Consider the following 15,652-nt stretch of genomic DNA (forward strand, 5'->3'; position numbering starts at 1 on the left):
CTCTCCCTGGGTCTTAGTGCCTGGCAACGCCCCCGGCCCTCGACGTGACACGAACGTAGCTCCCAAAACTCACATCAAGGAGGGGAAAGCATTCAATACATCTGTTCATTGCCGCAGTTAAAAATAGCATGCAGAAGCAGGGTAAAATGATAGCGATATATGTAGGCTGAGGCCTGATGAGTGTGTGCGTGCCTGGGCACTTTATGGGTGTGTGGGAGAGTAGGGATGGAGAGTGGGATGGAGGTAAGGACAGCTTGCATCAGAGCAGGGGAAACGCACAGCTGTCTCGCTCAGACAGGAGCCAGAGAAACTGAGGAGACCCCCGGGATTACTGAGCTAGTCTACGACAGCAGCTTAAAACAAACGCTATCAGATGGTGCGCCATCTATGGGCTTTCCTCAAGTGCATACACTATTAAGCTGGCCATCTGCAGACACATCTGGCCCCCCACTCACCAAGGAGAAACTAAAAACCAAATTAAAACACATAAAAGTTCCTCTTCTCCATCTCTCTCTATCTTTCAGATTCCTTAATGGGGCTGGTTAACTCGGAAATGTAAATGCTCCAATTAGACCATCTCCCTAAACTTTAAAACACTCTTAAATGCCGCGAACCAATTGAAAGCTTTACTGAATCTATCACTCTCTGGCCAATGTGAGGCTTTGTAATTCTAAATGAAACTACTTTTATTTGGACAGAGACAGTGAGGAAGGCCGTGTGAGGGAGGGAGAGAGAGAGAGAGAGAGAGAGAGAGAGAGAGAGAGAGAGAGAGAGAGAGAGGGAGAGACAGAGAGAGAGAGAGAGAGAGAGAGAGAGAGAGAGAGAGAGAGAGAGAGAGAGAGAGAGAGAGAGAGAGAGAGAGAGAGAGAGAGAGAGAGAGACGAGAGAGAGAGAGAGGGAAAGACCTGTCGGAAATGACCCAGGGTTGATTCAAACCCCAGAAGTGCATAGTTCTAACAATATTTCAGTGGTCAAGGAACAGCCTGCACGAGTCACAGTGCAAAGTACTGGATCAACATCTCAGCTACCAGGCACAGTGTACAACAATAAGAATCTTCACTACAAATAAAGTTTAAAAACATTTCTTGACTACTGATTTGTACTGATTGGTGACTCTCGCTCAACAGAATGTTCGGGATCACTGCTTCCACTGTCCTTTGAAATCAACCAGACTTCTGACAGAAAGTCCATCTCATTTATGAAAGGAGTGGCCCTCGATTGCGTGCTTGGATGTGGTGTGTCCTTGTATGCTATCATGTGGGTCCTTGTTAATTTCTACAGCTGTGTGCGACACATTGTTCGAAATGCAATCCATTTGACAACGCATTTTACTGGCAACCTGAACCCGAGCACTTGTTATTATAACCAAAACATCGTTCCTCACTTTATTCCATGATATATAATCTGATCATTAAAAAATGGAAATTAAATCTAAATGACAAGATCCTCGTCGTTCCTGTTGGGTCTCATTGTGGAGACTAACTGTTGCCTTGGGCCTGCTAGCGTCTGGGCCCGCTAGCGTCTGGGCCCGCTAGCGTCTGGGCCCGCTAGCGTCTGGGCCCGCACTATGTGAGCCCACCCTGAAACTGTACAGGAACAAAGACAGAACACGCTCGACCTTTAGTCCTGAACCACATTCTTCAACAGCGTGTGACCAGGACTAAGTGGCAACATAAAAGGCCTTCCCGACACACCCAATCTCCACAGCACGCACTCTCCCCAGTCCCTGATGATCAAACCCACGGCGCTTGTCGGCTCTTCCAGTCTGTTTGAAGTCGTTCGTTACCCTGAGTCACCTGTCGGGTTGGAATGCGGTGCCCTTTTCCTCTCCCCCAGTATTACCATTTCCTCCACATCAGGAATCCCAGTCCTGCATCTTGACTTGCTCCCATGGCGCGATCATCCCTCCACTGTCTACTCGCAGTCTTCCAGGATGACTGCTCCACTAGGCTTTGCCCCGGCACACCGCTGCCTGCCTGGAGAAAACAGGGTGAGCTACTACAATCAATCCCTCCCTCCTAGTCATCCTTTGTGGAGGATTTAAAGGCTGTGTGTCATCGTGCTGTTTGCTGGCAGCTGAGATATTATGTTGCTATGGAGATAGTTCCAAGAGGCGTAGATGGGGGGTCTAAGACGGTGCGCTCACAACGTATGAATAGTCTTATTTATAATAACTGTAAATATCTTTTATAGCCCAGCGAAATGTTTGTCAGCTACTGTGTGAGCGATGTAGACTGACTTAAACTGTGAAAGCTTTTATTTGGATGGCTGAATTGTGAACATCGAAAGTTATTCTACAGCCACATAAAAGCTAACGACCTCGACTAAACTTCACTGAAAATGCTTTGTTTTTATAGATGGTTCTGTGGGGATGTCTTCAATAACACCTGTGTAGTCACACCGATGCAATAGACGAGCTATTGAGACGTAATGGCCGGAGAAAAAGTCATTTCCCACTGCATGAACACCTATAAAGTCCACCACTAATTGTGGTGGTAGGATAGCCGATATTGTTGACGAATGTCTGCGTCTTGTCGCTCTCTAGTTCGACTTGTTTTGCTCCTCTTCCAGTCTTGTCCTTCATCAGCAGTGAAGTCCCCAGAGGTGCTCTGGATGTTTCCTTTGGTGACTGCCATGCTGGTCCCTAGAAATGGGGACATCAGGATTCAAACCTCTATATCGGGGAAGAAAAGAGAGATAGATTTCAAAATAAAATAAGGTTATAATTTTATTAAAAACGTGTAGTGTGAGTGTGTGGAAGAGTCTCCTTCCTCACCATCTTTCTTGTCTGTGTTCAGCTTTTGTCTACTAATTTGCCTCTTGTGAACACAGAACCACAACAAAGACTATTCTGTTTCCTGTTTCTTATTCGGTTGCGCTATTATGTTGCCCATGACTCCCAGAGGGATGCCCACACTGGCAGCCTGATGGAAGCAGCGCGGTCTTTATTGTCAATACTCACAAGTGGAGCGTTACGCAACACTACCAACTCCTGAATTAGAAGACTGCGGGCTGAGGCTGTTGGAAAGGTCGCCACTTTTGGTGCATGCTCTCCCACGAGACATCGCCGTGGTGACTGACAAAGAATTCCAACAAATTAGGATGCCTTTTGAATGTTTTTGAGCCAAATGTCTGGGTTGGTTTGATTGGTGTGGCTGAATAAATAACCATGTCATTACTCTGTTGTTTGTCTGAGAAGACAAAGCAATGCTTGGACTGGTTGCGAGAGCGAATCATGTTTTGTCCATCCTGCGCAGACATAGTGTCATCCCCGCTGGACCTGACAGGTAACCTTGGGGTTCCCAAGGTAACCTGTCAGGTATCCAGAGTAACCTTGGGGTTCCCAAGGTTACTCTGGATGTGTGGTATTCGGCCGGTTGGATAACTTTGAACACGGGTGTCGAAGTGTGTGTGTGTGTGTAGGGAGTAGACAGACTTCCCAGGGCCCCAATGGGTGGGAGGGCCTCAAAAACCTTGGATTTAAAAAGTATTGAATGAAAAAACAGACAATTTAAACTCTTCATGGCTCCCAAAGTTCTTAGTGGCCCCTCTGACCTTGAATATGAGCAGTCTACCAGAGTGCGTTCTTATTGGATCAGGACATCCACTCTTTTTGTGCACAGCTAGACTGCCTGAAAGCACTACTACGCTGTCATTTGGTTGTTTCCACACTCATTGCCTTCTTCCAAGGCAAACATTTATTCGCTTCCTTCAATTCAATCCACAGATTTCATACAGTATTACTACTGTAAATGAAATCAGCCTCAGGTCTTCAAGTTGTTTCTACTGTGCTCTGGTCTTGGTTGTATAGTCATCGTTATTACAACCCGCCCCATATCGGATAAACGGTTTGGATTGACCCGGCACTTTTCATGCCACAAGGGAATCTGTTTGAACGGGGTGGCCAGCCCCATCTGCCAGAGCAAGTAAATGACGAGCTGGCAGATTGGTCTGGTTCTCCTGTTAAGGGTGAACACAACCTTTTAACCGTGTAGGAAGGGGCGAAGGAAACCTGACTGGCTGAACAAGCCCTCCTCTTTAACAAGCATGGAGGCAAGCACCAAATCGCCATCTTTAATGTGCAATTTTCTGCGTCTGAATAACCACTGTTTACTCTGTGTTTCACTGTTTATTCCCCTCTTCAAATGTACCCGTGTTTTATTCCGATAATTTAGTTTTGTTGACGCTTCCATAATTGTTTTTAGTCCGCTCAAGCCTTTAGTCCTTATTTATCCACTAAAAGGCACTGCATTTGGAAAATTTTCATTTGCTGTTTCCAGGCAAAGCAGATAACCTGAATAATGAAGAGATTTGCATTAAAATGTTGACACTTTGCTGTATTGTATACTGAATTGAGTAGAAAAGTGTTTTAGGGTTAGAGTAGCATTTAATTTGGCTATTGAATGCAGGTATTATGTGTTTCAAAGCACTTACAAAAAGGGGATTATGTATATAGGTGGTTAAACCTTTGCATAAACTTCTGAATCTTTTTCTTATTCCTTTAGATGCCATGACTGTCAAGCCAGCGTCAATTCACCATCATTCTCCCAGATGACATCAACCTAACCGCCAGTTCATACCCAACAGCCCACACCGCGTGACAGGTGCGACAGCCCGACAGATGTGATCAAACGAAATGAATAAGGCTGCATAGGCCTGTTCACGCAATGGTTATTGGTTCGAGGCTGACGGGTCTGTCACACCAGAAAATTGTGACGGTTGACATCTCTGTAATAAGGGGGAAATATTTTCACGATAAATTGTTACTAACATTTTGGACCATCCCCAAAAAATACTGCACTTTTCCGACGACATTTTTTTTTTTTTTTTTTTTACCAATTCAAACAATGTCAAATACATTTGAGTTTACAAGAAACACCTGTCAGCTGCAGGAAGTGCGTGAATATTCTTTTCATCGGACTCCGGACATAGCTACAAGTCGATAGGTTAACTCTATAGGTCATGCAACATTCACTTCACTCAGTTGAACTGTTTGAACTCCTGTTTGAACTCCTGTTTGACTCCTCACACTGGGTCCGTTAACGATGCCTCAGTCCAGGTTCGTATGTGACTGTGCTGTTTGAATCGAAATCAATTACCGGCAGCGCGGAAGCATTGCTATCTACTTGCATCATTCTGTGCTTTAAGAGCTCCATTCGCCCATAGAAAAAGCTGTGGACTAGGCTATATTGTTTATTCTGGGAGAGAGTACTTGGAAAGCGAAAAAAATAAATGGCTTTATTTTATTAGTGTAATTGTAATGACCCCTTTCATAAAATGCCAGTACAGATAAACTCTATGACTATGTAAAGCTATCTTTTTACATATTTAATCAAACCAAGATGTAAATATATCAAATATGGCCACCCGTTGATAGCTAGAGACAGTACATGGTCATGTATTAATTTTGTTGTAACAAACATTAGACAGTGTAGACCTAATTGTTAAACAATTAAAATGTGTGAGAGGGGTTGTTCTCAACCTTGTTTTCATTTCTCAGCTTTTCCTGAATAAATAAGTGGATCCCAGAAGTCCTCCACAGGGGGCGTCATTGAAATAGCTTCCAAGGTGGTTCGTCCTCTCTTCAAAAGCCGCTCCTTCCCCAGACAACGTCAGTGCTCGGGCAAAAAAAAAGGAGATTTTTATTTTATTTCGGAGGGTCCTCTTTTGATCAGGTGTCTCTTCATTTTGAGGCTTAGCCCTGTGGTAAGGGACAGATCCCTCAGAAACACAGCGAATTTCTCCTCCAGCCTCGTCTCCTCGTTAACGGTCTGCATAATTCCATCCATTCTGTCCCTAATCAAATAATTGGTTTGAGGAGATAACCGCGCTCTCATGAAGCCCCAAGTGCCCTTGTGCCCAACTGTCAGCCTTGTTTGAAGTCTGGATATGATTGATCTCTGTGGTTCCTTGGCTTGCTTGGCGCAGAACAACCACCAACATCTCGTCTCCTCCTCTGAGATGCTTCAGCTTGAGAGATGGGGTGGACCATTGGCAGATGTGCAGTGGGGAAGGTTTTGTCCGGTAGGCAGCTTCCATTGGACTGTGACAGCCGGGGGGGGGGGGGGGTTAATGAAGATGGACTGGCATGCTGTGGCTTCTCCTTTGTCACCATTCCTCAGGGATGTAGAACAGCCCAGATACTGTCTATCACTCTGCGGCTGGCAGTGTCTTCTGCACGCGAGCAGTACACAGCTGTATGACACAGCTAAGGCGGCAATTACCTGGGTTGGAGGGAGGGAGGTTGGGAGGGAGGGAGGGAGGGAGGGAGGTTGGGAGGGAGGGAGGGAGGTTGGGAGGGAGGGAGGTTGGGAGGAAGGGAGGTTGGGAGGGAGGGAGGGAGGGAGGGAGGGAGGGAGGGAGGGAGGGAGGGAGGGAGGGAGGGAGGGAGGGAGGGAGGGAGGGAGGGAGGGAGGGAGGGAGGGAGGGGCAGCCGGTCACTTCCTATCATGTAGTTGACTAACTGCCAACGCTTGAACGTTCAACCATAGGTGCTCCGACAGGTTTGAATATTCATGCTCACTAAAGTCTTACACACACACACACGACTGTACTCATCTAACTCTTCTTTACTGTGGATGCCCAGAAATGTGAATCGTGTCACCTGACACAACAAAAGACAAGTAAGGGAGGGTGCGGGGAAGTGTGTGTGTGTGTGTACTGGTTTCGGAGGTCGTGTTTCCTTTCTCCTTTTTTCCTGCCACCTCTTCCGAACAAACCAGCCATCCCGGTGTCACGGAATGTCACGTTAGTTGGTGAAGTGGCTCACGGTGCCAACCAGGGTGTGTGTAATGAGAGAGCCTGCCGCTGGAGCGCTGAGCAGAGACAGCTGTGACACACCAGTCTGGGAAACTCATCTAAATCACATTACCAGCCTCAGCCCTGAGGCACACGTGGAATATTACCCTGAGAATCGCCTGTTTGTCCTGCCCTGTTTTGTCAGCTTCACGCCTTAAACACTGTGATGTAAATATGTTTATTCACACAGCGCTAAGCTGGTAGGAAATACCGAACATGTAATTCTGAAGATGTTATTCATTTTTTAGCTAACCATTGTTGCATAAAATCCTGCGTAATGCTCCTATTTATCCTTTATGTTGGCTGTGATCACCCTTTCAATCAGCTGTGAATCTCAGTAGAAATGTACCACGGCACTAGGAGGTCAGGTCTGTATTATGCTTGGAGTGACATTTGCTAGCATGTGCCAATTGTGCTAAGAGAGCCAAAGAGGCAATTACTGCAGAACCCAGAAATCTGGAGTGGCAGTTATGCAGCCCTAATGAGGCCTATTTCAGAGGCTTTCTCGTGGTCATACTCTGCTGAGTGACATGGTCCACAGGCCCACTGAACTACACTGGAAGAAAATCCCTCTCAGCAAATAGCTGACATCTGTTGCTTGATGGTGGCCCAGAATAGTGCTGCCATGTTTGTTGTACATGTCCACTCTGTGTCAGGTTCTCTTGACCGAGAACTGTGGTAAGTGCAAGGATGTACGAAATATCAACCCTTTGAAGCTATGAGCCAGGGGGGCTTCTGCCTTGCTGTCACTGTCCAGCTTCACGGCTAATTTAGTCAAACGTTTAATTAAGTAGGCGTTGGAGGGAGAACCCATGAATAGCAAGAGAAATGAGATTGTTCTGCTTCAACCTCGTCCTTATGCTCTAGGATTGAGCTGGGGTTTTTATCTTAAAAAAAAAAAAAGGTTTTTAGTCCAGGCAGCTGTAATTGCTCCGAGGTGAGGGAAGGAGGGGAAGGTTGCAGGTGAAATGATTCAGGTGTGCTGAATCTGCACCTGATTGAGCAGAGGCACAAGGCTTCGTCTGAAGCAGATAGAAAAATTAAAACTACAATGTCTGGAAACACGATCACACAGACACACAAGCAGTATGCTCTTGTAATGTTTTTTTTTTTTTTTTTTTTTACATGACTTTGTAACTGAGACGAGTGATGTAAAATGTCTGGGTCAGCATAGTAGCGACTCCATTAAAACATGAACAAAATTAGGTGGGAGGCAAGCTGCTTGCTCAGTTATCTGACCCCACCTTATTATGCTTTAAATGAGTTCATCTCTCTCTCTGTTTCTCTCTGTTCCCCTCTCTCTGTGTTGTTCTTTCTCTCTCTGTTTCTCTCTCTCTTTCTGTTCCTCTCTTTAATTCTCTCTTTCTCTGTCTCTCTCTCTCTCTCTCTGTGTCTCTCTCTATCTGTGTCTCTCTCTCTCTGTGTCTCTCTCTCTGTGTCTCTCTCTCTGTGTGTGTGTCTCTCTCTCTCTCTGTGTCTCTCTCTGTGTGTGTGTGTCTCTCTCTGTGTGTGTCTCTCTCTCTCTGTGTCTCTCTTTCTCTCTGTGTGTCTCTCTCTCTCTGTGTCTCTCTTTCTCTCTGTGTGTCTCTCTGTGTCTCTCTCTCTCTCTGTGTCTCTATCTCTCTGTGTCTCTCTCTCTGTGTCTCTGCTTCTCTCTTCTACAATACGTCTCTCTTTGCCTTTTTCACATTCTCTTTTCCTCTCATCTTTTCATCATTATCCTTTTGTGCCAGCCATTGTTTCCGGCACAGACATTGACACAGTCATAACTTACATTCATTACACATAAATGAACCACAGGATCCAACATAATTACCAAACGCCTCTTAAACCCAGTTAATTACTCATCTGTGTCATTGAGATGCAAAACACATTGCACACACACACTTATACATGCAAACGCCTTCACACACACACACACTTGCTGCCTCAACAGCTGTGTGTTCCTCCAGCCCTTTGGGTGCTATGGGCCAGGAGTCAGGTCTCTCTCTCTCGATTGAGCCGTCAGCTTAAGTAGACCTTGTGTACACATGTTAATGTCCACGATCCTGACCCTATCAAAACGCATTCTGCAGCACAGATGCCACTTACATTGCTCAGTAGATCATGGAAGGTTGTGTGTGTGTTTGTGTGTGTGTGTGTGTGATGTATTTAATTGAAATGGCTACAGCTACACTGGATTGGATCGCTTCGTTTCCTTTTTTTGTTCTTTTTTTATTTTATATTTTTGACCTCAGTGCAATATCGGTATTTTAGGAATAATGAATCTCGCTGTCATCCACAGAGCCCACCAAAATATTGAAATGAAATTAGAATACCAGTAATACGATATTCATTTGGCGTAATTCGACTGAGCCACCTGTCGCCCTTTCCTTGGCGTAATAACGCTGTCACAGTGTGAGGGGCAGGAAACGGCCCGTCTGTCTGGGATTCTGCTAATAAATCTCCGAGGCGCGCAAGGGTTCAGAATCTGGGAATATTTCTGCCATTTCTCAGCCTGTAGTCATGAGGTCCTTTATTGGACGAGCTAGGGCTCGGGCTAAACTTTGATCAGGAGACGAGGAAGGAAAAAGAAAGGGTTAGATGTTCTCAATGTTCTCGGATGCAATGTTCTCGGATAGTTTCTAAGTAGTCCCACGAGGTTAGAGTTGATTATGTTTACTCAGGGAATGTCAATCAATGCACCACAAGGCGAGTCATTCTGGTCGGAGGAAACGAAGCCAGTGACAGTTGAGGTAATGAATTCAACAGTGGAACGTAATAGGGTTGCGACAATCACTCTCACATTTGGTCTCTTAAGACTAGTTTTCTCTCTCCGTCTCTCTCTGTCGATCCGTATTTCTGTTTAAACCGTCTCAATGTGAACATTATATCCAGGCGGAAGATTTAAAGATTCGTTGTCCTCCGTCACAGAACTTTCCATTGTTTAATAAGGTTGATAAGGGTATTAAAGTCATCTTAGCTTTCGCTCAAGTAATTAACGAAAAATTAGAATTATTTTTGTAAAATATATATACAATAGGCTACTATACAATATACTGTATGTCCCAATGGATAAAGCCTTGTGAATTACAGCGATAATCATTTGGGGAATCTTGTTTAATATGGTTTTAGAGTACAGCAGTGCAGCATATTAATCTAATGGCATTGATCTCAGGGATGTTAAGTTATAATATTATGAAACTATTTAAAGATAGCAATTCTGTTTTATATCCTTGAGTTGAAGTTCACGACTCTTTCCTTGTCACTATGAGAAGGCAGAGAACACCAATTATCTAACATGAAGAAGCTGGTGCTATGGAAACAACTATTTGAAACTCATACTTGAGTGTGTCTCTGCTATTTGAATCTCTTCCTAATATGTTGACTGTGGAGTGTTTGCGTAGAAGGGCCCTATGGGTGTAACAGTAATACAGGAAATACAGACAATACGTATGAGAAATCAACTCAAAAAAACATTCAGCCTCGAAGTTTGCCAATGCTGCAAAGTTTTGAATGCTGGAAAACCACTCTAGATAATAATTATAGCCATAGTATCATGTTTTTATGCATATAAAGTGGACATTAGATATCACACCCTATTCACCATACTCCCCGACCCCTTCATCCCATCCCAGCCTCACCCTTCTCTAGTTCTCTCAGACGCAGAACAGAAATAGCTCGGTGGGATAAGGTATCTTGTGACTCGTGCGCTTTCAGAATCTCTGATAAAGTAGCTTGTGACCCGTGTTCTATATTCCCCAGTTCTCTGAGTACTGTAGACAAGCTTTACAAAAGTTTCTTAGCATGCCAATCCCAATCATGGTGCTGCTACCAAATGTTTTCCAGTCCCAAGATGATGCCGGATAGTAAGAAATAATATATGAGCCACTGACATGGGCCCTGACACACTGTACCAGACCTACTGAGGATCATCCATTTTCCTTCCTCCTGCTCTTTCTCTGCCCTCTCCTCCCCCTCCTCCTTCACCTCCTCCTCTCCCTCATCCCTCTCCTCTTCCACCTCCTCCTCCTTCACCACCTCCTCCTCTCCCTCATCCCTCTCCTCTTCCACCTCCTCCTCTCTCTCACCCCTCTTCCACCTCCTCCTCCTTCACCTCCTCCTCTCTCTCACCCCTCTCCTCTTCCACCTCCTCCTCCTCTCTCTCACCCCTCTCCTCTTCCACCTCCTTCCCCTCCTCCTCGCCATCCTTCTCCTCCCCTTCTCCTCCTCCTCCTCCTTCTTCTCTTTCATCTCCTCATCCTCCTCCTTCTACTCTTTCATCTCCTCATCCTTTTCCTCCTCCTCTTCCTCCTTCTCCTCCTCTTTCACTATCAGATGTTCTCCTACCTTCCATCCCCTCAAAGGAGACGCCCTGTGCAGAAGTAAAGAGTGTGTAAGTGTGATTGCGACGGCTTGTTAAAGGGGGAGAGGGGTTGGAGCTGGAGAGGGTTGGGTCCTCAGGAGCTGGAGAAATGGTGTGACTGTGACTGAGATGAGAACATGGAAGGGTTCAGAGGGTCTGGATGAACCGCACGAGTGAATCAGCCTGTGGCTAAGGACCCACACGTGGCCAAGGACCCACACGTGGCCAAGGACCCACACGTGGCCAAGGACCCACACGTGGCCAAGGACCCACACGTGGCCAAGGACCCACACGTGGCCAAGGACCCACACGTGGCCAAGGACCCACACGTGGCCAAGGACCCACACGTGGCCAAGGACCCACACGTGGCCAAGGACCCACACGTGGCCAAGGACCCACACGTGGCCAAGGACCCACACGTGGCCAAGGACCCACACGTGGCCAAGGACCCACACGTGGCCAAGGACCCACACGTGGCCAAGGACCCACACGTGGCCAAGGACCCACACGTCATATTAATTTCCTTTCTAATCCCACTTAGTACTGCTAGTTTATGTACCCTTAGTATAGATAGTCCACATATTTAAATTTTAGGTATATGTTTATTGTATGCACCTTCCTGCCAAAGCAAATTCCTTGTCTGTGCAAACTTTCTTGGCGAATAAATCCCATTCTGATTCTGATTCTAATGCACCTGGATATCCTTGCAGGCATCGTCCATTTGGCCACAGAGATGGTTGTTCATACTGTACAATGCAGATGAATTTGAATGAAATGGGAAAAGATCAAAATGTTCCAGAGATAATAAAACTGGTTCCAAGCACACAAACCAATCTCTCTGTCTCTCGCTCTCTCTCTTTTTCTTTCTCTCTTTTTTGACAACTTCAAACTTGTGCTACTACAAACAAACACACCCGCCCACAAACGTACCTAATGTAAGCACAGCATTATGCTAGGGGAAAACTGCCCACGCATTCATGTCCTGTTCTGGTCCTTTCCTTGAGTATTGGGAAATGAAAGAAGCCAGTGTGAACCTATTATCAAATGAAAGGAGGTTTGTGTCTGTTACATTAATGTTTGGTCTGACTTCTTCTGTCAGAGTCCGATCCGTTATGTAACTTTTTCTTGCTTTCCTGTCAAAGCTTATTCGCCTTGTGAGTTCATCAAGGAGCTGACTAATGGCTGCTGGCTGAAAGAGATGAGACAGTTAGGTGCACACACACACACACACTTACACACACTGCTCTATCCACATACACTTCCACCCACACAAACACACACACACACACACTACGCAGTCTCCTTGTGTTAGACCGCCCACCACATTCATTAGCTGTGTCAGACAGCTGCTTCTCACCATACAGGACCTGTGTACAGACAGACGTGACACTCTCAAATAAAGTCAATCTAGCCGGTAACACGGCACATGAATTACCAAACCGTCGGCGGGTCGCTGGGAATCCTCACAGGTAGCTGTACAAGTCTGCCCCCTAGTGGAGACACAGGATGGGGCTCCACAGAGCGTAGACGTTCCGGGTCGAGTTTCCAGTTTATTTCCATTCGTAAGAAGTCTGTGGAGATAGGAAGGTTGGGATTCTTCGGTCCTGCTCCTCCCGACAGACAGACGGACAGACAGACAGACAGACAGACAGACAGACAGACAGGAAGCAGCTTGTCCAAACCTGTGATGGTGCAATGGTAGAGTCCTGTAGTTGTGACTTTTACTGAGAGGTGAAAGTTGGGATCTCCAGAGTCTGACGCTACTCTCTCTCTGGTGTGTGTGTGTGTGTGTGTGTGCGTGCGTGTGCGTGCGTGTGTGTGTCTCTCTGGTGTGCACCACGGCATGTGTGGGTCTCACAGCGCCCCTTCACACGAGTAAATAAATAATCTAAAACTATACAATTACAATTTCTAACAGGTTTGGCTGCAACATTGTAGATCCCAGGACCTCAGACCTGTAAGGCTGGGGTGATCTATATTGATTACAAGTTAAAACAAGGAAGAGTATCCATGGCAACCATGGAGAGGAGCCAGACATTGGCCACACTGGCCTTGCCACAAGTGAGTGTGAAAATCAATGAAGATAACCTATTTTTACCTCTGTCCAATTAGCCAGAAGGAAGCTACTGCCGCCTAATGACTTGACATTTATAAGGAGGGAGTCTGATTTGTTGTGATTAGACAGTGCGTGTGTGAGTGAGTGAGTGTGTGTGTGTGTGTGGAGATGCAGTGTTGCCGAACAGAGAGGAAAATGTCAGCCTTCGTGTGAGCAGATATGGAGCTTTAGAGCCGGAGTACCCTCTGAGGATCTGGTTTTAGAAAAGCTCGACCAGGAAATGTCGCGTTCAAGGAAGAAAGGAAGAAAATACCATTCACCAAAATCACCATCCACACCAGGTCTCCAGCGTAGCTGAAGCCTATTCTGAGACAGGAAAAGCTTCTGTTTCCCCCCCTGTCAACCATCCTTTCTGCTGCCTTGTTTTCGGTCCCAGTTACATCCTGAAAACAAAAGGTTGGAGAATAAAATCCTTTCTTTACAGAGGAGTGATCCACTGCCCTCTCCGAACTCTGAATCACGTGCAGTGGCTCTTTCTGCACACAACATTAGCTCCTCAGCTCTGTTGATGAGAGCCCATCAGCATCATCACAGTGCTGCATGGCAGCCTCTGTTCATCACTGGTCTCCCCACACCGGGCTCCAGGGCACCCCGGAGTTCCCAGCATGCTCTGGGAGAGATAAATGGACGCTCTGTTGCACAGTCATAGGCATCGGTTGCCGGTGTTGCTGGCGGAGACGATCCACGAGGGCAGGAGTGTCGCGTGATAATGTCTGATGGCCTGTGAGAACTCACAGGTGGACGTGACCAGGTGTGACCAGGTGTGATCAGGACTGATGGCCTGTGAGAACTCACAGGTGGAAGTGACCAGGTGTGACCAGGTGTGATCAGGACTGATGGCCTGTGAGAACTCACAGGTGGAAGTGACCAGGTGTGACCAGGTGTGACCAGGTGTGATCAGGACTGATGGCCTGTGAGAACTCACAGGTGGAAGTGACCAGGTGTGACCAGGTGTGACCAGGTGTGATCAGGACTGATGGCCTGTGAGAACTCACAGGTGGAAGTGACCAGGTGTGACCAGGTGTGACCAGGTGTGACCAGGTGTGACCAGGTGTGACCAGGTGTGATCAGGACTGATGGCCTGTGAGAACTCACAGGTGGAAGTGACCAGGTGTGACCAGGTGTGACCAGGTGTGACCAGGTGTGACCAGGTGTGACCAGGTGTGATCAGGACTGATGGCCTGTGAGAACTCACAGGTGGAAGTGACCAGGTGTGACCAGGTGTGACCAGGTGTGACCAGGTGTGATCAGGACTGATGGCCTGTGAGAACTCCGGTGTGATTACGTTCATGGCTGGAAATCCCAGGTAGGATGGGAGGTACATGTTTTCAGGGATTAGGTGCCTTTTGTTAAACACCAAAAACAAATAATAGTACATTTAATTTTGTAATGAGACTTTCTTGCACACAAAGATCAAGAAAGGCACATTGCAAATACAAGTTATTATTATGAAGATTTTGTTTTTACTGTGTTTCTTTCTCTGGTTTAATGTAGTTCTCCATCTTCACACAACCATTTCAATGTTCAGACATGGTGAAATATTCCCACCAGCGAAGCTGACAAGACCATTAGCAGACATGTGTGTGTGTGTGTGTGTGTGTGTGTGTGCGTGTGTGTGTGTGTGTGTGTGAATTGCATTCTTTCCACTGCTGCTGGGCATGGTGTAGAAGAATGAGTCATGAATGTGGCAAGCCATGTGTCAAGGGTTATTGTCCACCTTCCCTGACTTTACACCTGTAATTCTCTCTCTCTCTCCCTGTCTCTCTAAGTCTCTCTCTCTCTATGTCTCTCTCTCTCTCTCTCTCTCTCTCTCTGTCTCTCTCTCTCTCTCTGTCGCTCTCTCTCTATGTCTCTCTCTCTCTGTTTCTCTCTCTCTCTGTCTCTCTCTCTCTATGTGTCTCTCTCTCTATGTCTCTCTCTCTGTTTCTCTCTCTCTCCCTGTCTCTCTCTCTGTCTCTCTCTCTCTCTCCCTGTCTCTCTCTCTCTATGTCTCTCTCTCTATGTCTCTCTCTCTGTTTCTCTCTCTCTATGTCTCTCTCTATGTCTCTCTCTCTATGTCTCTCTCTCTCACTCTCTGTGTACAGTAAATGGTACAAACTGTAAGAACTTGAAAAGACAAACTGTATCATTTAAGTCATCGCATCATTTTTTGTTGTGGGGAAAGAAAGTTAAATGAGCCACAAGTGAGCTGAAGGTGGGCTAGATGAATCATCCTGGCTGCCAAGCTGTCCAGTGGGACTGATCAGACACAAACACATCGCATTATTATCTCTCCACCTCCTCCATCTCCCTCCCTCCTCCCTCCTCCATCTCCCTCCCCCCTCTATCTCCCTCCCTCCTCCATCTCCCTCCCTCCCTCCTCCTCCACACCACACTCCCTCCCTCCTCCATCT

Source organism: Osmerus mordax, chromosome 22 (assembly GCF_038355195.1).
Source record: "Osmerus mordax isolate fOsmMor3 chromosome 22, fOsmMor3.pri, whole genome shotgun sequence".
In the NCBI taxonomy this organism is placed as follows: Eukaryota; Metazoa; Chordata; class Actinopteri; order Osmeriformes; family Osmeridae; genus Osmerus; species Osmerus mordax.